Source organism: Vipera berus, assembly GCF_964194415.1.
Source record: "Vipera berus genome assembly, chromosome: 1".
Taxonomy (NCBI): domain Eukaryota; kingdom Metazoa; phylum Chordata; class Lepidosauria; order Squamata; family Viperidae; genus Vipera; species Vipera berus.
The window spans coordinates 168425621-168448412 of NC_138202.1; the positions used below are offsets into that span (position 1 = coordinate 168425621).

Genomic DNA, 22792 nt, shown 5'->3' on the forward strand with positions numbered 1-22792 from the left:
CTATATTGATATATAATAGATACAGGGCTTTTTTGTCATAGAACGCTCAGAACGGAGTTCCGGCACCTTTTTTGGATGGAACCTTGTAGGGTAGGCAAGGCGGGTTGTATGACACGTGTGAGTTCCGGCACCTTTTTCTTTTACAAAAAAAGCACTGGATAGATATTATGTGTAATTAGACTCTCCAAGGCTAATTGTGAAGGCAGATGCACTTCACTAATCATTTATTGCTAATTGACAAATAATAAATCTCTCAGTTTTGTTGCCTATCAGCAGTGGAAAAAAAATTCAAGGGGGTCTATCAAGCCATCGTGTATGACAGGTAAAATATCTTTGGCTTGGTGGGTTTTAAGGCTGCAACTGTTTCATTCAGGTTTCTTCTTTCTTCATAAGCAGAAATGCAATTCATTTTTATGACCCATCTGGGTTCATTTAATTAAATGTACTGTTTGTCCCCTTGCTACCTTGAGCTAACTTTCTGCTTAACATGACAATAAGATTTTTATAATGGGCCAACCTTTGTTTTTAATGGAAAGTCTTTAGCCAAATAGGGAGCAAAAAGCAGGACCATTTGCCATCACCACATGACCAATATTGATTTGTATTTTAGTACTTTAGCTATTTTTATAAAGCTGGGAAAGATGCATATATGCAGCATGTTGAACAGTATGGATGGATTTTATATTTTCTTCTTAAAATGCACACAAATAGAATACAGTCCTTCTCTGTACTACTTTCTATACAGAAGGGGTGTCAAACTGCCAGCCCGTGAGCCGGATGCGTCATACCAAAACCATGCCCACCCCAGCTCCGGCAATGGGGGAAAACTCTCAATATGTTGTGACACGTCATGTGAGGTGGAGAGTTTGACACCCCTGCTATACAGATTTATATGTAAACTCTTCACAGATTAACCTCTATAATGCAGTGGTGACTTTGTAAGATACAAACATCTAACTCCCCAAATCTATGCAATGAAATCCTTTCATCCTCCAGCAATTACAACTCATAACTCTTCCAACTTCTGTTGCATATTTTGGGAGCATGACCAGGGCTGAAAAATGAATTGCCCCAAGGCTATTGTATCAATAAAAATGATCATATAAAATGTATGCACAAACTCCAGAAAAGATTTAATTGGATTAGCTAGTGTGGAATGGATATTTGCTTTCATCATCATCATCATCTTGCCCTACCAGAGGCTAATTATTTAACAGAATTTTATTTTAAGTTCATTATTCATATTATATTTATTCACATCAAGTTCATGTTATACTTTTATTCAATTGATTTATTATTGACAACTGTATTGGAGATCTGTCATGCCAGGAATAAAAGAGAGGAAGAAAAATAAATGTTTGAGTCATTTTGCTGCAGTAAATCTGTAATTCTACAAAATGATTTGTAATAATCGATTAATGGTAGCCTTATGTAACAAAAGTGTGAAGATTTGGCTCTACTTACAGTTCAATATTAAAATAGTCTTTATTCTTTATTGGGCCAGTGTGATTGGACACACAAGGAATTTGTCTCCTTGCTTAACCTCTTAGTGTACATATAAACAACAAAGTAATATAAACATAAGATACTGTACAAATAGTAGAAAGTAAAGGGAAACATAAGAAGGATAATGGTAATAAAGCTCTACTACATGAGTAAATATCTCATCATTCCATAGTTTTGATACATCTTTGCCTCTGCTCTAGTTCTTTTCTTTCTCTACGTTGCCATTGCACCCAAACAATTAACAGCTGTAACTAAATAAGCAATCTTCAGTGCAACTGAGCTATGGACTGGTTGAATGAATGATTGAATTAACAAAAGACACAATAGAAAATGTTTTATTTTGTTTTTTAAACTTCTCTTTCATGCGGTGACTCAGTGGGTTAGGACGCTGAGCTTGTCAATCAGAAAGTCAGCAGTTTGGCGGGTCGAATCCTGAGTGCCACGTAACAGAGTGAGCGCCTGTTACTCGTCCCAGCTTCTGCCAACCTAGCAGTTCGAAAGCATGTAAAAATACAAGTAGAAGAATAGGGACCACTATGGTGGGAAGGTAACAGCGTTCCGTGCACCTTTGGCGTCTAGTCATGCCGGCCACATGACCACGGAGACATCCTCGGACAAGCGCTGGCTCTTGGGCTTTGAAACAGAGATGAGCACCGGCCCCTAGAGTCGGAAACGACTAGCACGCATGTGCGGGGGAACCTTTACCTTTACCTTTTTTTCACTTAATTGGAAATACTGTTGATGCAGTTATAAAGAAAGTGGCAAATGCAGAAATACTTTGTACTGTAAGTATCTCCACATCCAAAGATACATCTTCTTTTGTTCTCATGTGGTGAACATTGTGAGATGTGAAAAGTAAAACTATTTTTAATGCATTTATTTCAGTAAACACACATTATTCTTTCTCAACAAGACAAACATTCTAAAAATCACTAAGTGTATCATATTCATCTTCATACCATCTGGATTAAAAGTGTTATAATGACCCAATTCTATGACTGCATTATTTCATACTGGATATGTTGGTTACTAGAAAAATACACAATTGCTTTAACAAGTCGCAAATAGATGCTGTGTTCATGCTGTCATATATTCTGAAGTGCCTCTTCTAAATCAAAGCTGAAGCTTTGCACCACCCAACCAGATGTATACACATTTTTTCCCCTCAAACTCTCTCAGATAAAAGGCAGCCAATCAGAATTATTTCCGAGTATATTTATCCGCATTGACTTCTAGCTAGTTAGAGTGTCTCTGGAATGTGCAGGATTTCCTTTCTGCCTATACCAACCAATACCACAGGCAGGAATATTTTATGCCTGCTAAAAAGGAAAAGGATGAAGCAACAATCTCCTGATCTATGTTCTATCTCCAGAGAAAGTGATTTCAGAGATACAGCCTAAGTAGAAACATGATCTTATTCTCATACTGCATGCAGAACCTTTATAAATTATTTACTTATGCTTCAGAGGTTAGATACTAACTTTCTGGAGATATGAGATTGTGATTTTTCAGACTTTAGGCTGGGATCATGTGATCCCCCTACCCCATCCCAATTGCCAGAATTTCATAGGTTTTATGAAATTTTGGCAAAATCCTGTGACACAATAAAAGTTGTAGAGACTGCTGTAAGTATGAGAGAATATTGCAGCTGTACAGTTCTTCGGATTTTATTTGGCTCCTGAACACACAGGATAGGAAAGAAGCCCTTGTGAGAATCTCATTAAAATAGCTATAAATTCAAATACCGGAAGCTAAATATACAAAAAGTGTAACAAACAAATGAAATGCCAATATAGTAATAAGGGAGAAAAATAATATAAAAGAAAAGCTACACACCTAGGAACTATATATGAAATGGATTCTTAATAATATTAGAGTATGATGTCATAATAATATAAATTTTGGTACATTACTATATAACATACACACACACACACACACACACACACACATATGTTACATAAGCAGTTAAAACATCAGAAATTACAGATGGTGGGACCTAATAGGATCTTTGCAAAAATACTAAAACAAATGAACAAAACTGGCATAGATGTCTTCAGTGCTTTTTTTTGTAAAAGAAAAAGGTGCCGGAACTCACACATGTCGTACAACCCGCCTTGCCTACCCTACAAGGTTCCATTCAAAAAAGGTGCCGGAACTCCATTCTGAGCGTTCTATGAGAAAAAAAGACCTGGAAGTCTTAATTAAATTGGTTGATATAATCTATATGAATTATTCCATTTGGTTAGCTAAATATTGCAAAAATGTAGTGAATGCTATAGATATTTCTTAAAATAATGCATAGGATTTATCAGAAATGCAAAGGTGTTCTGAATATGAGCTAAACTGTATATATTTCATACAAAAATATGTAATAGAAAAGTGCAGAGTTGTGAATATGAATGTTTGTGCATATTTTGTTGACTGTGAAAGGGCAGTTCATTAAGTGAACCATAGTAAATGTCTAACTATTCTGAGAACTATAAATCTAGATAATAAAACAATAATATGCATTGTTATAAATTTATACTGAAGGCAAAAATGAAGTAAAACAAAACTTTTTTAAATATTTCATGAAGTGTGACAATGCATTATAACCTTGTTATTTAACATATATTCTAAAGCTGATTTCAAAGAATGCTTACAATGCTTGTTGACTGTGAAAGGGCAGTTCATTAAGTGAACCATAGTAAATGTCTAACTATTCTGAGAACTATAAATCTAGATAATAAAACAATAATATGCATTGTTATAAATTTATACTGAAGGCAAAAATGAAGTAAAACAAAACTTTTTTAAATATTTCATGAAGTGTGACAATGCATTATAACCTTGTTATTTAACATATATTCTAAAGCTGATTTCAAAGAATGCTTACAAGAGTGTCAAGAAAGTTTAAATATTAATAGTATAATAAACAACTTAAATTACATGGGTGACAACATTCTATTGAAAGAGCAAGGTTTACAAATTTTACTTAAATATGTCACTCGGATAAATGCTGTAAGCTAAAAATAAATCAGAAGAAAACAAAAATCATGGTATCAATTGAATATATAGATACAGAACAGTATATGTTTGGAATGATAGACAGTATCAGCATGGAAATAAAGAGCAAAAATACCTAAGCTTGTTTGCTGTCATGATCGAAAATTACTACTCTACTGATGACCATGGGAAAGAATGAAGAGCCAGCTGGTAAACTGGCTCTTTGAATTTCCCCAGAAAAGAAGAGAACTTGAAATTGGCCATAAATGCTCCAGGCAGCTACTCCTTGTGAGAAGACAGCAAGACAGCAATCTCCAGTGCGATTATAGCTCTGGGTGATGAAGGAATAGCAATCTTCCTCAAATTGCAGTCGGCGCCTTTGAAAGGACACTATGTTTAAATACTTCCTTTCTAATTACTTTCAGAAATAGCTTGCTAATTGCTTTTCAGATATTAGGAACCTTTGGATTGACAGGTTTTCAGTAACATAAAAGTTTTGTTGAAGAAACCATTTTTAAATACAAGCCTAAGGGTGTTTAAAAATGGTGGGGTGGGGGAGGAATAAACAGTAAAAGTCTAGTCATCAAAGACCACTGCTATCTGCCAAGCATTTGGCACCAGCATTGTTGCAATACCAGCACTAAGTGGATGCACAGAGGGCCAATTTGCAGGAACATACAACTAATGCAACATCTGGGGCAGAATTTGTTTCAACCCATGGTAGTAAGAAAGATGGCAGCTGAGCCAATGCACTGTACATGTATTCCAATGAAAGCTTGCCAAAAAATTTAGGGAATGCCCCTTCTGAGCTTTTCTCCTCCCATTATGTAGCTGTGGGCTTATCTGATAATTTCCTAGGAAACATCTCTTCACCCTGATTCTCATGCTACTTTCTCTTCCAATTTTACTCCAAAATAAACAAGTGGGATCAGTGGGTTGAGAGAGGAAAAGACTATCACTCTATACCAGGGGTGTCAAACTCAATTTCATTTGAGGGCCGCATCAGCATTGCGGTTGCCCTCAAGGGGCCGGGTGGGTATGGCCAGGGTGGACGTGGCCTACTGGGTGGGTGTGGCTAGAGTGTGTATGGCCTACTGGGTGGGCGTGGCCAGCTCTACATCGTTCGCATCAAGGGTGCCTATGGGGGCCCGGGCAGGAGTGGGACAGATCTGGGGGTCTCTGGCAGAAGGAGGGTCTCTGGGCCAGGGCCAAGACAGTGGGGGCCTTTCCCTCACTGTTTCCAGGATGGCTTCGCGGGCCACATGAAACCACTTCGCGGGCCGCATCCGGCCCCCGGGCCTTGTGTTTGACATGTCTGCTCTATACGGTTTCACAGCTGGGGTGAAGCATGTGGGGTGGGGTGGGGTAGGGAAGAAACTGGATTTCCTAGGTCTTATTTCAACATTTTAGCCACTATACCATACTGACATAAACCAAAACCCTACATTTATTGTTTCTTTCTTTGTGCTTATGCTTAGACCGTATCAACTTGTGTTCCTTTGCCTTCAGGACAAATGTGATTTTTTGAGTAACAAAACCAAGTGACAGCACATATAACAGCTAAAGCTGGTAGAGAAGTGTGTTATATATTACGCATAAACTATCATAATCTTTTATGAATTTGCAGCTCTGTGCAAGTTCTGTGAACTGTAAATATAACAGGGGTGAGGTAATGAATGAGATACTAGTTTTGCACATCTCCCATTTACAAGGATCATCAATCACTAGTCTGAGAAAAATCTCTTTGACTAGCCTCATAGGATGTGAAAATAAAATGTGAAAACCTCAAACCTCATAGAGGGTGGACAGAATTTAAAGAATTCATAAAATAAGTGCTAATTTAAAGGAGTACCTGTCAACTTTTTTAAAAAAATAAAATAAAATTCATTTGGTTTCAGATTAATGTGCTCCTCTTTTCCCTAAAAGGCTGCTCTCTGGATTTGTTTTCTGAATTAATAAAAAGAACGGTGGCTGTTACTGTAGCACTCACCTGTGAAAGGTGAAGGGAGGAAAGAGAAGTGAATTATTGTTCCCCAGCCTATGAACATTACTTTGCCATCAGAGGATGCCACAAGGAATAAAAGAGATGTGACAAAAATTAGTTTCTTGTCCTTTCTGCACGGAGACATTGTCTCTGCTCTACTAAACCTATGATTTTGTAAGCAAAAGGTTCTTACCAATCCTGAAAGAGTAGCTATAGAAAGGATACGTATTTGTGGCAAGAATTGTTTAAAACATACACAAAACCCTTTCCTCAAACATTGTTCCTCTATAAATTAATCACTCCAACATCAGCTAAAAGCAGTTAAAAGGCTGCCCCTGTGACAGATTGAGGTTGCCACTTAAATTGGGTGGGGCTGGAAAGCTCATAGGTTTTCTAGCCCAAGTTCTAGTTTCACATTCCTATTAAGCTAAGTTATTTCATAGAGTGATCTTGGACCAGCTCTTCTTTTTAAACTAAATATATTATAAGATCCTTGCAAATATGAACCACTTATGGCAGGACTATGTTTCCTTGGGTTCTTTGAGGTAAGGATGGAGGAAAATGTCAGTTTTACAGATCAGAAATAGACCTGCCATCTAGCCCTTACAGTGACAAGCTAGGATGGGAATCTGTGAGGTTTTCATTTGTCAGCTTTGATTTCCTGGATCATGGACTTGCATTTCCTTCGCGAAGGACTCTTGGCAAGGGATGGGCTGTACCTCACGAAAACAGGGAAAACTGTATTTGGAAAAAGACGAGCCCAACTCATCAGGAGGGCTTTAAACTAAAATTGAGGGGGTAGGGGTCAGCTCCACTAGATAGACCAGGGGTGTCAAACTCAATTTCATTGAGGGCCGCATCAGCATTGCGGTTGCCCTCAGGGGGCCGGGTGGGTGTGGCCTGGGTGGGTGTGGCCTACTGGGTGGGCGTGGCTAGAGTGCGTATGGCCTACTGGGTGGGCGTGGCCAGCTCTACATCGTTCGCATCAAGGGTGCCTATGGGCGCCCGGGCAGGAGTGGGACAGATCTGAGGGTCTCTGGCAGAAGGAGGGTCTCTGGGCCAGGGCCAAGCCAGTGGGGGCCGTTCCCTCACTGTTTCCAGGATGGCTTCGCAGGCCACATGAAACCACTTTGTGGGCCGGATCTGGCCCCTGGGCCTTGTGTTTGACATGTCTGAGATAGACCAAACCAGAAATCAACTTCATAGAATACTAAAATTATTTTTATTAAAACTGTTAATAATAACAGAATCATATAAATTTGATTGTGCTTTACCTTCTTATACTTCAGTGAATTAGGGAGGAGTCTGTCTGAATCTTCAGAGCCACTCAGCTCATTCTCTGGATTTTTTCTTTTAAACCACATATTTAGTTTCTTCTTTGGATAACACTTCTTGAATATTCCCATCAAAGTCATCTTCCTTACTCATTACAGAGGTATTTCACCTAGTTCCTGCCAAAAGCTCTTAGACAATATCCTGATAACTCATTCCATTTTTCTTGAGGGGGAATCAATTTATTAAATATTCTTCTACCTAATTTCTATAAGTAACTTTAAGATTTTGTCTATTAACTAGGAAGAAGGCTTCAGTTTTCCCTAAAACTTTTAACAATGTATCCTTTTGTTATCATAATATAATTAAGGTAGGTGGTGGGGAAGAGAAAATTAGGTGTTCCTTTGGCATATCCCTCTCTAGAGAGCTGAATCATATGCTATTATTAATCATCCCAAATTCATTTTTAGAAGAAAGAGAACAAGTATAATCAACATATTTCTGTTCAGTCTTTTGTGATCCTTTCTGAAGTATATATGCAGTACTCCTACTTTTTTTGGATCTTCTTTTAACAGATGGCTACTATTTAGTTTTTATTTTTCTCTCAATAAAATGCTGTGTCTCCAGAACTTAATGGACTCTAAGTGAACCCAGCCATGGTGACTGCCTGGACTGGTCCTTGCCTTTTTATTGGCAAGATTTTAGGAAGTGTCTACCATGGCCTGCTTCCTAGTCAAGTCAAAAGTCATTTTTTTTAAAAAAAAAATCTTATTTCTTGTGGAATTGTGATCAGAGAGTTTGTTTATATATATGTTTGTTTATATCTTGCAAACAACTACAGTCATGTGCAAAGGAGAATGGATGAAAGTGCAGCTCCCTGGTGAATTGCATTCCCCCCAAAAAAAATATAGAAGAGGAATCTTATACCCAGCATATCTCATTCTTTCATGATTCATTCTTTACACAGCCAGACCTCTCATTCAGCTGGTATTTAAAATAGCGAATTGGTTTCAATAATGTCTGCACCATGTTATCTATTTATTTTCAGATGGGATATGAGCAGAATTGGAGAAACCAGTTTCAAATACATTCAGCCATACAAGTTTGTTGAGGGTCTTTAGGTCAGATACTACTTGTCTCTGATCCAAATTGTAAGTGTACTATGTCAGAATCTATTTGTTATGATTTTCTGACATAGCCCAAAACCTTTTAATGTTTGTGAGTTCAGTAACCTCTTGCTCAATGATGGAGTAAATGTCCTGTTTTGCCAAAACAGTCACTCTGAGATTTACCATAAAGAGTCTTTGCAGATTGAAATGTTGTGACAGTACTTTGTCCTTATTTTGAATCTGCCATCACTGGGAGGGTCGTCGGAGTTAGCTCGGGAGTTCATGGCTTCCATGACAGCCATGGGCCTGACCCAGGTTATTGAGGGCCCGACTCATGAGGGGGATCACACTCTCGACCTGGTGTTCCTGTCTGGACAGTGGTTGGATGATCTGGGAGGGGGTTCTCCATCTATCACCCCTCTGTCATGGTCAGATCATCACCTCCTGAGGCTGGTTTTCCGTCATGCCATCCCCCGCCGCTGGGCGGCGGAGCCGACCAGGTGGTTCCGCCCCAGGCGCCTAATGGACCCAGATCGGTTCCAGAGGGCGCTTGGGCCTATACCTATCACCCTTACCCACAGCCCAGTCGATGCCCTGGTGGAGGCCTGGGAAACGGCAGCCACCAGGGCACTCGACTGCGTTGTACCCATGCAACCTCTGACCCGTCGCAGATCCCGTTGGGCCCCATGGTTCTCTGTGGAGCTCCGGGAGATGAAGCGTCGGAGACGAGGTCTAGAGAGCGGTTGGAGATCCAGCCGATCCGAATCCGACCGATTGCAGTTAAGAACCTTTATAAGGTCTTATCTTGCGGCGATAAGGACGGCGAAGTCTAACTACTTTGCAGCCCTTATCGCGTCCGCAGATAATCGCCCGGCCGCCCTGTTTAGGGTGACTCGCTCCCTCCTTAATCAGGAGGTGAGAGAGGATCCCTTGCAGGGACGAGCCGAGGAGTTTAGTCATCATCTGGCGGACAAAATCGCTCGGATCCGGACCGGCTTGGACTCTGACTGGGCAGAGTCTAATGTGGAGGAATCAGGCGGTCTTGAGCACGTTATCTGGAATGAGTTCGACCCTGTTTCCCCTGATGATGTGGACAGGATCATGGGGAGACTGAGCACCACCACCTGTTTGTTGGATCCGTGCCCCTCCTGGCTAGCTTATGCGGCTTGGGAAGGAACACGAGGCTGGTTCCATGCAGTAATAACTGCTTCCTTGAAGGAGGGTGTCTTTCCTGCCGCCTTGAAGGAGGCGGTGGTGAGACCCCTTCTCAAGAAGCCTGCTTTGGACCCGGCTGTTTTAAACAACTACCGTCCAGTCTCCAACCTTCGCTTTCTGGTGAAGGTTGTTGAGAGCGTGGTGGCGCATCAGCTCCCTCTGTTCCTGGAGGAAACTGATTATCTGGACCCGTACCAATCGGGCTTCAGGCCCGGACACAGCACGGAGACGGCATTGGTCGCGCTGGTGAATGATCTCTGGAGGGCTAGGGACAGGGGTTGTTCCTCTGTCCTGGTCCTATTAGATCTCTCAGCGGCGTTCGATACCATCAACCATGGTATCCTACTGCGGCGTCTCAGGGGGCTGGGAGTGGGAGGCACTGTTCTACGGTGGTTCTCCTCCTACCTCCAGGGCCGCTCGCAGTCGGTGTTGACAGGAGGGCAGAGATCCGTCCCGAGGTCTCTCATTTGTGGAGTTCCTCAGGGGTTGGTTCTCTCGCCTCTCCTGTTCAACATCTATATGAAGCCGCTGGGCGAGATCATTCGTGGTTTTGGGGTGGGGTATCATCAGTACGCTGATGATACCCAACTTTTTCTTTCCACCCCGAACCAACCCAGTGATGCCCTCTCCGTGATGTCCCGGTGCCTGGAGGCGGTTCAGGTCTGGATGGGGAGAAACAGGCTTCGTCTCAATCCCGCCAAGACTGAGTGGCTGTGCATATCGGCATCTCGGGTTAACCAAGTTATTCCATCCTTAATGATGGGGGGTGAGGTGTTACCCCCCGTCGATAGGGCTCGCAACTTGGGCGTCCTCCTGGATTCACGGCTCAATTTCGAAGACCATATAGGAGCCGTGACCAGGGGGGCTTTTGCTCAGGTTCGCCTGGTGCGCCAGTTGCGTCCCTATCTGGACCGAGATGCCCTACGCACAGTTACTCACGCGCTTGTGACCTCCCGTTTGGACTACTGTAACGCTCTCTACATGGGGCTGCCCTTGAAGACCACTCGGAGGCTTCAATTGGTGCAGAATGCGGCCGCGCGAGTTGTAATGGGGGTTTCCCGATACTCCCATGTAACACCTCTACTCCGTGAGCTGCATTGGCTTCCGGTTGCCCTCCGGGTGAAATTCAAGGTGCTGGTTATCACCTATAAAGCCCTACATGGCCTGGGTCCGGGATATCTGAGGGAACACCTGCTGCCGGCATCAAACGCCCTTCGCCCAGTGCGCTCCCACAGGGAGGGTCTGCTCAGGGTCCCGCCGGTAAGAGATTGCCGGCGGGTGACACCCAGGGATAGGGCCTTCTCGGTGGGAGCGCCTGCCCTCTGGAACCAGCTGCCGGTGGAACTGAGAACTGCCCCCGACCTCCGATCATTCCGCCGGGGCCTGAAGACCTGGCTCTTCGAGCTCTCGGGCCCAGACTGAGGAGAAATTTTTAATTGGGGTTCTTTTTAATTGAGTACAGGGTCAATTTAATATTTTTAATTTGGTTCTTAACTTTTGTATGTTGGATTTTTAATTCCCTGTAAACCGCCCTGAGTCCTTAGGGAATAGGGCGGTATATAAATGTAACTAAATAAAATAAATAAATAAATAAATAAATCTTATGCCCATTATTTCTTTATGCTAAGTTTGTCTTATATAGAATCAAGAGTGGCATTGCTGGCAGATGATGGCATATACTATTTGGGAAAATAGCAGTAGCACTTAGACTTATATACCGCTTCACAGTGCTTTACAGCCCTCTCTAAGCGGTTTACAAAGTCAGCCCCCAACAATCTGGGCCCTCACTTTACCAACCTTGGAAGGATGAGTCAACCTTGAGCCGGTGAGAACTCTGCTCCTGGCAATGAGCTGAATTAGACTGCAGTGCTACATTCTAACTATTACGCCACCATGGCTCCTTGTGAAGGCACCTCTAATCTTGTGTGTGAAATTGTTGAGGCCTGTGATAGTGATGCCACTGCAAATGTGGGGAAAGAGTAGACATCTGGGTTTGTTGCAGGATCTGATTCTGTGTTAGTATAATTGTTTAGTGATTTTATATTGCCTACAAGAATCTGCTGCGGGTTTGGTGAAATCTGTAAATTGCCATTTTAGAACAAAGAATAGATGCCAGCATTAGAAAGTGGCTGAGACTGCTAAATTCATTTACATCAAAAGGTTTCAGGCTATTTCAGAGATCTCAATAAACACAATGGATTTTTAATATAATTGCTAACTGATGAAGTAATCTGTCTCATATATAACTTGTGAAACTACTTTCTCCCTTTACTTGACTCATCCTCTCTTCAGATCCGTCATCAATTAATCATCCCAGGTATTTAATCAAGAGACCTACACCCAACAAAGCCTTATGCTTAATAAAATTTGTTAGTCAGAGGAGGTGCTACAAGCTCCTGAGTTTGGGCTGCCATAGAGTAAAACAACTCTCTTTCTATAATGTCAATCTTAGGAAATGAGAAATGGAAGTAGCTGAGATCTTATCCCAGAATATGTCTGATGGGGGAAAAGGGAAAAGATGAATAATTAATAATGAATTTTTAGTTTTGAGAATTCAAACATTTGCATATTATCAAGCTTATATTCATTGAGGGGAAAAATGAGAATAAGCATAGTAAAAAAAAAAGAGGTAAAGGAGTCCCTGCGGATTTTATTCTGCTAGTCATTGTGGATTACAGGGGGTGGTGCTCATCTCCATTTCAAGGCCATTGAGCCAGTGCTGTCCAAAGACATTTCTGCAATCATGTGGTCAGCATGAAGTCAGCGAAGTGGTACCCATTTATATACTTGCATTTGTATACTTTTGAACTGCTAGGTTGGCAGGAGCTGGGGAAACGACAGGAGCTCACCCCATAGTTTGGAACTCACGTTTCAAACTTGGGCTGCTGGCTTTCCAGGTAACAAGCCTAGTGTCTTAAATCTTGAGCCACTGTGCTGCCTTGAATAACCTAGTACAGGCATACAAATACATTGATTAAGATGTTCAGTTCTAAAGAGAACAAAATGTATTACCGTTTCAGATAATTTGGACTGAATTTGCTAAAATGTTTATGTTAAATTCCTACCCAGTAAATAGTTAGGGCAACATAGTATCCAATCCTATGCTATATTTCTGTAATTTTGAGGTTGCACTATTTATGCTGATTACTGTTGAGCATATCATAGCCACTTTTACCTTAGTGTAAGGTGTATCCACCTGTTCAGCCCTCCCTAAGGTGCCAGGATAGGCAGATTGTTGCTGTTTGACAGTGCTAAACATATCACTTCAGAATGTAAGCTATTCCAAGTAAAGCTGCCTTTTACAATTGACTGATGGTGATTTTGTCAATGCCAAGTAGTGTTCAAGTAGTACTCCAGATGTTTTGGGATTGCACTCAAGGCAGCAAATACAATTGGTATTTTCTTTGCTTTCTGCTGTCAATCATTCCACTTCTATTTGCAGGTCTTTGTATTTTGTGATGCTAATGATAAGTCACTTTATTATTATCATATACTGTATGTTTTGCAGAGCGTTGCATTCCCGCAGAAGTACTCGGGAAGGTAATCCTTAGATTTCTGAAAGCAGTTTCTGTTTCCAGTACTTCTACACTACTGTGTTTTCACTACTGTGTTTTCACTACTATATTCTCAGGCTATTAAAATGACTCTCCCATTCCATAAATCCATTATTTGGGGAAAATCCATAGTCTTTTGGGTAAATATAGCAATTTGTTTGACAGCCTTCTATGTTCTCTGTATGGGATTTCAGAAAGATTTTAGCTGTTAGCTTTGAAAACATTGCAATTTACATTGCCATCCGAATTGTTCCACAGACTGCCTTCTTTCTCAGTGTTTGATTTATGGAATAAAAGGCAAAGAAAGAGTTTAATGAATTCATCATCTCTGCTTATCGGACTATCAGTCAAATCATGCTTCTCCTTACTTTCTGAAAAAGAGAAGGGCAACACTGCAAAGGCTCTCGTGATTTGAACACAGTAAGCTGATAGATGATTGGCACATTTTAAATTTAACAACACTGGCAGAATTATAGTACCCGGCCCTAGTTTCCTAACACACATCTCTGATGCTATGCAGCCTAGCTAGCATAGCACAGATTCCCGATTTCAGTGGGCAAGTCTGATCTAGCCCAAGGAAAAATAAGGCTTAGTAGGCATTAGTACCCCTTCTTCTAATTTGCAGCATGTCAAAATGCAGCTACCAGAAGACAAGCTCAACTCGAGGGTAGCCCTACAGTTTTAAAATAGGGTGAACTATGCAGAATGGCAAAGCAAGCTGTGATTTGCTTTGATTTTCTGCAGAACCGTAAGATAAAATACCTTCAAGATTGAAAATTAAAAGTCAAACGGAAACATACTTTGTAAAAGGAACGGATAGTTATTTTCATAATTACAGTTGCCCCAGGACAACCTGGAGGATGGGTTGGGAGGTTAGCTAAGGGGCTGGGGATTAGCCAGCTGTTTTGTTTTTGTTTTGTTTTTTTTGCTCAGAATTCACTGCAGAAAAGGTAGGATCAGCAAAACACCCAACCTGAGCTTTCTACCCTTCACTCCAACTCTCCATTCAGTTCAGCCAAGGATAAACTCATCGATCCTCCAGCTGGATTCGGGGAAGCGATAGGAGTGCCGATAGCTACCGTATCTCTTCTGCAGTTCAGACTGAAATCAACGAAGCTTTCAACAAAAAATGTATTCGTTGGGTTTGTTTAATTCAGTCGGGCCATTAATTGGCCAACCGCAGCCCGAGTCCGAGCCGTTCACAAACAATAAAACAAAGACCAATACAATACAGACCAAACTCAAGGCAGGGGTTTCGTGGTGTTCCCTGACACCACTGGATGACATCGCCAGGGCTCGTTGCCTTGGAAGAGTGAGGAAGATTCTCAGGGATGACTCACACCCTGGACGGTATCTCTTTACTCTCCTACCATCCGGTAGGAGATATAGGAATATAGCCAGCCGTACCAACAGGCTGAAAAATAGCTTTTATCCGTGGGCTGTTAGGCTTTTAAATGGGACATAATCTTATGCAGAATTGACTTGGGAGGCCGGTGTGTGGTGTAGTTGGTTCACATAGTGTGGTGGGATGGAGGGTTTGTTGTCACTGTGTGTTGGGGGGAGAGAGCAGGGGGGGGAGGCTCAGCTAATCTCAATGTACACATGTTGTACTTTGACAATAAAGGTTTATTTTATTTATTTATTTATTTATTGCTTAACCAAGGGACTCGTAATCACTTAAAAAAAACTTTCCCTCCACCCGACCCCGCGCCGGTTCGGAAGGGTCCGGGAAGAGAACCCAGGAAGATAAAAAGTTCTATCGCCTGAAGGGGAAGGAAAGAGCCGCTACAGTTGCTTGGGAGAAGGAACCCATCCCCTCCCAGCCTGAGGCTGAGGAAGCCACACCACCCAGCAGTTTCCAGGAGATGAAAGGGTGGATAGTGGCGGGGGGGGGCGGGGGGGGGAGAAAGAAGCGAGGCGGGGGAAGCCGGCCAGCCCAGGGCCGTGACGTCAGGAAACTTTCCTTCAGTGGCTGAGCCCAGAGGCCGCTTTTGCCTCTCACTCCGGGCGCGGTCGCGCGCGCGCCCCCCCCGGTCACGCGCGCGCGCGCGTCGGCTGTCGCTGGGGGTCGGGCTCAAGGCAAAAGGCGGCTCGCTCGGGGGTTGCAGCTTCGGCCGCTCCGGAGCCGTCCTCTCTTTTCGCCGCATTCGCTCTCCAAACGCCCTCGCTCCCGCTTCTTCTTCCTTCTTCTTCTTCTTCTTCTGGCCAGCGCGCACGCAGGGAGTCCGGGAAAAATTCCCTGGCTGGAATTCGGTGGAGTTGGACGAAGGGGAGAACTTGATGACTTGGCGTTGGCTTCAGGATTCCTTTCGGCGACTGACAGCGGGAGGAGGAGGAGGAGGAGGAGGGGAGGAAAAAGGAGGAGGAGGAGGAGGAGAGAGCGGGCGTCGAGGGAACTCTGACTGGGTTTGTTCTTTTTTTTTTTACTTTGTCTTCTTCTCCTTCGAGGAAGGGAGGCAAGGCAGGCAGGCAGGCAGGAGCCGGGCGGGAGAGGGAAGTGGAAGAGCTTTGGCCGAGGAAAGGGAATGGCTGGGCTTTATTTTGTGGCGGCAAAGAGCGCGCGTGCGCTCGTGGCCCGAGGGAAGCCTGTTGAACGCCGGGCGGCTTTCCCTAAGGATGCTGCGGAGGAGAGGAGGAGGAGGAGGAGGAGGGGGGGAACACTCCCTCCCTCCCCCTCCCCCCAACGTCGCGGGGGGTTTCAGGTTGTTTCTCTTAGGCGCGGTTGCCCTTTCGAAGGCTCGAAACTTTTCCCTCAGCGCGGGCGCGACGAGTTGAAGTTTTTTTTTTTTTTTGTCGTCCCCCCCCTCCCCTCCCCCAAATTCACTTCGGTCTCAGCGGAGTCAATCCGGCGCTTCCTTTTGCCTCGCTTCTCCTGCGGCTTGTTGGCCTCACAGAGAGCCCTTCTTCCGATAGCGGCATCTTGCCCCTCCGTTAAAAAGGGGGAAAGTTGGCGCCGTCCTTTTTGTTTTGTTTTGCTTTCCGGGAAGAAAAAAAAAAAAGGAAGGCGCGCTCGGGCAGAGAAAGCGAGGTGTCTGCCTCAAATCCCTTAAGGGTGGTTTTTGCCTTAATCCGCCAGCCTGTCTCCCGTCTCCCCAGTTCTTTTGTGTGACTCTTTACAGAGTCCTGTAAAGTAGTGGACCGCTGGGCCAGGGTTGTTTTTTTTAAAATCCCATTTATATCCCGCCCTTCTCCGAAGACTCAGGGCGGCTTACAATCTAAGCACGAATCAAATGTGCTTAGCAATAGGTTCGTCTTAGGAGCCGTTTTTCGACTGCAGTTGTGTGGTTCTTGCCTTCACGAGCGAGAACTCTTGCGCTGAGGGAAATTTACTCATGAGTAAAAAAAAACTTAATGCCTGCGACCGGAAGGTCTTGGTGTAAAGTCGCTTTTGCCCGATCCCTCAACTTCGTCAGCTGCGGCGCCGGCGCTTCTTCGTCTGGCGTTAATTGGGGAGCTGAATCTGGTTTTCGGCTGTAGTAGATAGACCCGGCGGCAGCGGTTTCTGCTGCTTTGCTTTTTACGTTTAGACTAGAAAGGTGGCTGGTAGTTATCTTGAGGTAGTAATCAGTGGATTCCTGTGTTTGCAGGCTGCAGTCCAAAAACCAGTGTCGGCAAGTGTCAATCAGGCGGATGTTTTGGTGCTGCTGGTAGTAGAAATACAGTACAACTGGTTGGGCGAAAAGCATTAGTGGAGTAGTAACACCTTATTCTCTATTCTGTATCCATGTACTGTGCAAGGGGAGAAGATTTCAGAAAGGGAGAGAGTTCAAGACAGCTCTTTTTTAGGTACTATTTTGGACTATATATATATTTTTTTAAACAAACAAAAAAGTTAGAACAACTGGTGTTCACTTTTAAGCTGCAATCTTATCCCTAATTTCTTCAGAGGAAACGTGAAGAGATTCTGTATCCTACTAATACCTACAGTTAGATTTGCAACTCCTAGATAATGGACTGCTGGCATTCATTTTTCTCTTTTGAGGGTGGTGGGAATGACCCATATTTATTATTACATAAATTTGTATGCCATCCTATCCCACAACTTTTGGCAGTTTACAGCAATCAAACAAATAGTAGGACATTACAGCAACCCAAGTAAACTTAATTCCTAAGTGTCCAGTTAAACATAACTATTTTGATCACTTTGTTAGCATTTTTCAAAAATCCCAAGAAATGTTATGTTGCATACATATGCAGACATAAACTGCTAAATGTTTTCAGTAATATTATCTAATGGATACAGAACCTCTTAAACTTACATGGAAACTTCAGTTCCTAGGAGTGAAAGTTGTAAGAGTAACCGTATTAATACAAACATAATTTTTTTAAAAAAATCTGAACCAGAATTTAAAGTACAAAAGTTCCTGTGTTCTCAAAATACAAAGTTGATTTGGGGATCAAAAGAAAGATAAATGATACGAGCTTTTGTGGTCCCACAAAAAATGATGGTATGCTGGTTCAGCTAAAGCATTTCACTCTCTGAGGACAAACCTGACATCACTGCAAACATTAGTGAACACAAGTTAGTTTTGCAAAGACATCCAGTTTTGTGGACAAAGGCGTACATGTGACTTAATTCCTTAAAACATAACATATGTGGAGGTAGGTCAGCAGCATCAGATTTTAATTTAAAATGGGCTGCAGTAACAGCTTAAACTTTATTTTCCAAAACTGCATTCAGAACAGATGAGGGAGGGGTAAAAAAGTAGTTTTGAAGAATAGAGTTTTATAATATTTATTCAATTAGTACTGGCATGCATTCTTTAATACTAATTATTTATGATCTAGTAGTGAATTATACGTAATACAATTGTATTTAAATTTCATTTTTGATACAAGAGATGTCAGTCAGGGTAGAGGAGTACAATTTTGCTCTTGAATGTTTTGGCATTAACTATTTTTTCCTCTGTCTAAGGGCTAACACTGGAGAACGATATATGGGTTGCTGTATTATAAAAGCATTTGGCTTTATTTTTTTCTATAATAGTAGTTGTCATTTTCATTGTAAATATTAACTCAGTTGCGGAAGTGCCTGTAAATCTGTGAACACTATCTTGTCTATTTTGAGAGCAAAAGTCTATGGAGTGGGCCAAGTTGTTCCAGAGAGGAAGAGGTAGCCACTTCTTTGTGAAACTTAAAACATCTGTTGAAGACAAGAATTACAGTGGCTTACTTGTTAATATCTTACCAAGGGGGCCAACTTCTTTTGGCTATAGAATTACCAGGCACCATACAATTAAGTGCTTGCAATGCTGTTAATTAATAGATTTGTTAAATTAACAAGTAGTACTGCATTTCTGTTACTTGCATTTTGATACATGGTGGTACTTAGTATGCATTTGCTCAAACATTTGTCATGTTTTACTATATCCTTGTCATTTTTTTCCAATAAGCTTTCAGATGAAAGGTTCAAGTAAAAGCTTTTAAGGCAGAATAGGAAGAACTATAATGTTTTTATACTGCTTACTTTGAATGAGGGCAGGCAAGTATCCATGTGCTAATATTCTTTCAAGGTGAGGGTGAGATTGTGGGTTCTGTTTTTATACGAACAAATTCCAGAAACCAGTATGACTTTTTGATTCTGACTCGAGTAGATGAATTATGTTGCAGGCAGCAGATAGTAGCTATTGAAGAAGCTTTCGGTTAGTATTCATTAAGAAAATAACTTTCCTAATAACTAAATTAAAAAACAACAACGGTAACCTTATTTAACAGCTTTGATCATGCTTTCTACTTGCAGTGGTAAAATCAAAACCGTAGTTGATCGTAACAAATATGAAGCAGTGTCTGCTGTATCAAACATTGCTACTGGCAAACACATGGGATGTTGGTGCAAATTACCAGTAGCTTCCATGGTTCTGTGACCACTGTGGACTCATTTATTCAATTTAGCCTCTATAGTGAGAGTTTCTCATTCAATCTTGCTCTTTCGATCTCAAGAAATAAATTGTTTTCTATTTAATTATTTTTAGTGAAAGTAGGTTGATTAGTGAGGGCCTAGTAATATATTATCCTTGTTACTCTGCTCATTGCTGAACCAATTCCCAGTTCTGTTAGACACAAAAGGTACAATCATGTTTAAAGAAATACGCCTTTGAAATTAAATCATACTGATCAAACAATCAATTGAAAACTAAATAGAAAGCCACACTTGTCTTTTTCGGCTAAAGCAATATTTAGGTATAAGTAGGAAATAAGGAAAGTGGTGAAGCTTGTAGTCATGCTTTATTTAAAAACAATCCTTTAATTGGATGAGCTTTGGTTGAAGTTACAACTTTACAGGTGCCGTTCTAAAGTCTTGTGTTTGGAATATACATTTCACTAAATCTATTTCCCTACACCAATGCTGTTTCTTAATTGATTCTCACTACTTGAAAAGATGAGATATATAAATGAATTTCCAGTTCTTGTTATTTTGACAAGAATGACTCTTGGATAAATTATAATTTCTGTATATGTGGATAATTCAAGGAAGGATTCCCACCCACCCCTTGAATATATAACAAAACTGAGCACCAAGAGAGCTATTGATGGCTAAGTACTCAGAGAGCTCAAAGGAGTCCACAGCTTAACCAGGAGCTACATATATTCTCTTCTATTGAATAAGTCATCAATAAACACATAGAGATAAACCACATTTACATACCATTCAAAAGAAGCAATAAAAGGTTAAGGAAACAAAAAGACCAAAACACATTCTTTCCAGCAGTCTCCAGATAAGCAGAGGTTAACACCAAGCAGACAAGCAGAAAACAATATTGTAATCAAGGAACTAGCAAGGAACTCTAGCTACTAATATTGGCAGGGCAATATTACACTCATTAACACTGGTGATGTTATGTAGTTGGATGATGAAATGTCTGCGAGCAAATTTCTCACAATTAGCAACCAGATTTCTTCAGGAATACTAGAAGCTGGTTGAATCTGGACCATATCTTAATCTACGTACAGTTGCAAGAAAAAGTATGTGAACCCTTTGGGATTACGTGGAGTTTTGCATGAATTGGCCATAAAATGCGCTCTAAACGTCATGTAAGTCACAACAATAGAAAAACACAATCTGCTTAAAATAATACTACACAAACATTAGCTGTTGTCATGTTTTAATTGAACATAAGATTGAAACATTCACAGTGCAGGGTAGAAGAAGTATGTGAACCTTTGGACTTAATAACTGGTTGACCCTCCTTTGGCAGCAATAACCTCAACCAAACGTTTCCTGTAGTTGCAGATCAGACCTGCACAACAATCTGGAGTAATTTTGGACCACTCCTCTGCACAAAACTGTTTCAGTGTAGCAATATTCTTGGGATGTCTGGTGTGAATCGCTCTCTTAAGGTCATGCCACAGCATTTCAATCGGGTTGAGGTCAGGACTCTGACTGGGCCACTCCAGAAGGCGTATGTTCTGTTCTGTTGAAGCCATTGTTTTGTTGAATTACTTGTATGCTTTGGGTCATTGTCCTGTTGCATCACCCATCCTCTGCGGAGCTTCAGTTGGCAGACAGATGGTCATACGTTTTCCTGCAAAATGTCCTGATAAACTCTGGAATTCATTTTCCCATCAATGACAACAATCCATCCAGGCCCTGAGGCAGCAAAGCAGCCCCAAACCATGATACTCCCTCCACCATGTTTTACAGTGGGGATGAGGTTTTGATGTTGGTGTGCTGTGCCTTTTTTTCTCCACACATAGTGTTGTGTGTTTTTCCCAAACAACTCAATTTTGGTTTCATCTGTCCACAGTATATTTTGCCAGTAGTGCTGTGGAACATCCAGGTGCTCTTTTGCAAACTTCAAACATGCTGCAATATTTTTTGGACAGCAATGGCTTCCTCCGTGGTGTCCTCCCATGTATTCCATTCTTGTTTAATGTTTTCCTTATTGTAGATGTGTCAACAAAAATGTTAGCATGTGCCAGAGATTTCTGTAGGTCTTTAGCTGACACTCTAGGATTCTTCTTTACCTCATTAAGCTTTATGCGCTGTGCTCTTGCAGTCATTTTTACAGGACGACCACGCCTAGGGAGAGTAGCAACAGTGCTAAACTTTCTCCATTTGTAGACAGTCTGTCTTACCGTGGACACATGAACATCAAGGCTTTTGGAGATACTTTTGTAACCCTTTCCAGCTTCATGCAAGTCAACAATTCTTGATCGTAGGTCTTCTGAGAGCTGTTTTCTGCGAGGCATGGTTCACATCAGACAGTGCTTCTTGAGACCAGTAAACCCAAAATAGGTGTGTGTTTTTAAAGGGCAGGACAGCTGTCAGCAACACATCCAATATCATCACACTGGTTGGAGTCAAGGTTGGCTCACTCCTGGCTCCAATTAGCTCTTGGAGAAGTCATTAGGCTAGGGGTTCACATACTTTTTCCACCCTGCACTGTGAATGTTTCCATCTTATGTTCAATTAAAACAAGACAACAGCTAATATTTGTGTAGTATTATTTTAAGCAGACTGTGTTTTTCTATTGTTGTGACTTACATGACGTTTAGAGCGCATTTTATGGTCAATTCATGCAAAACTCCATGTAATCCCAAAGGGTACACATACTTTTTCTTGCAACTGTAGCTTAATATGTACTCTATATTTTATACATAACATACACACATACATATATACATACCTTAAAATATGGCTCAAGAAGATAGACTACTCTAATAGATAATAATTTAGGCATCAATCTAAGCCAAATTGATTTTAATGCATCATATGAGTCCCATACTTGTCTCAGCTCCTGCAAACTTAGCAGTTCAAAAGCATGCAAATGCAAGTAGATAAATAGGTACCCAGTGTTCCTGTACAACTATTAGGTGTATAGTCATGCTGGCCATATGACCATGGAAGTGTCTTCGGACAATGCTGGCTCCCTCGGTTAAGAACCGGGGATGAGCACTGATCCCTAGAGTCTGACATGACTGGACAGGGGAAACCTTTACCTTTATGCAATGGTGGGATTCAAATATGTGAACAACCAGTTCTCTGTGTGGATGCTGCTTCTGGAAGTCCATTCTGGGCCTGCGCAACAAAAAATTAGCTACTGGTTCTGCCAAAGTGGTGCGAACCATCTGAATCCCACCACTGCCTTTATGACCCAGTTGTTATGATTCATAATCTATAGTTTGTAACTGAACATATTATAGGAAGCCAGCCAAGAGTAACT

The 22792-nt window shown here is 41.7% G+C and overlaps 1 protein-coding gene across 1 annotated transcript in view; it reads left to right on the top strand.

The window, feature by feature from the left end:
• Window positions 1-15758: 15758 nt before the first annotated feature.
• The window catches only part of GULP1 (GULP PTB domain containing engulfment adaptor 1), a 150829-nt gene continuing 143795 nt past the window's right edge, over window positions 15759-22792 (top strand). The window contains exon 1 of the mRNA XM_081314156.1: window positions 15759-16034. The gene's annotated coding sequence lies outside the window, so the exon portion shown is untranslated. The remainder of the gene's footprint in view (window positions 16035-22792) is intronic.